The following is a 540-nucleotide window of genomic DNA, read 5'->3' on the forward strand; positions in this document are numbered from 1 at the left end:
TAAAGTGTTTTCAAAACATACCTAAAAACCACCTACAGAGCCAGGAGGCACCCGGCACGGGAGCCGAAGACCACCCTGCCCCGTGCCCGGATCTCCCCCTCCGCGGAGGGCCTGCGGTAAGAAGCGTGTGAAGCAGTATTCATCCGGGGCTGGCCCTGAAGCCCATCGTGCTTCAACAAATCCAGTATCCTGCTTTTTATGGCTTTTTAACAACAAAACTCCCCCAAAACACAAACATACACACCACACCCCACCCCCCCAAGCAGAATACAGAGCTAAAGCACGGTTTAGAGTTAAGGCTCGTCCAGATTCAGCTAGACAAGAAGACTGTAAGGCACGTGTTAGTACATTCATATTACTGTTAAAAAGCCAGACTATAAAAAGCCCCCCTGCCCCCCCGACACACAAGGATACTGCGTGCGTAGCCCTGTTACCTTTGTTGAACACAGATGGAAAGACAATTCAGAGCCTGGTTAAAAATGAACACCTGGTTTAAACACTTCTCACGGCTGCCCAGCACCAGCGGGGCACTGTCCCAGC

This window comes from Antrostomus carolinensis, unplaced genomic scaffold, assembly GCF_000700745.2.
Source record: "Antrostomus carolinensis isolate BGI_N321 unplaced genomic scaffold, ASM70074v2 scaffold30153, whole genome shotgun sequence".
NCBI lineage: Eukaryota > Metazoa > Chordata > Aves > Caprimulgiformes > Caprimulgidae > Antrostomus > Antrostomus carolinensis.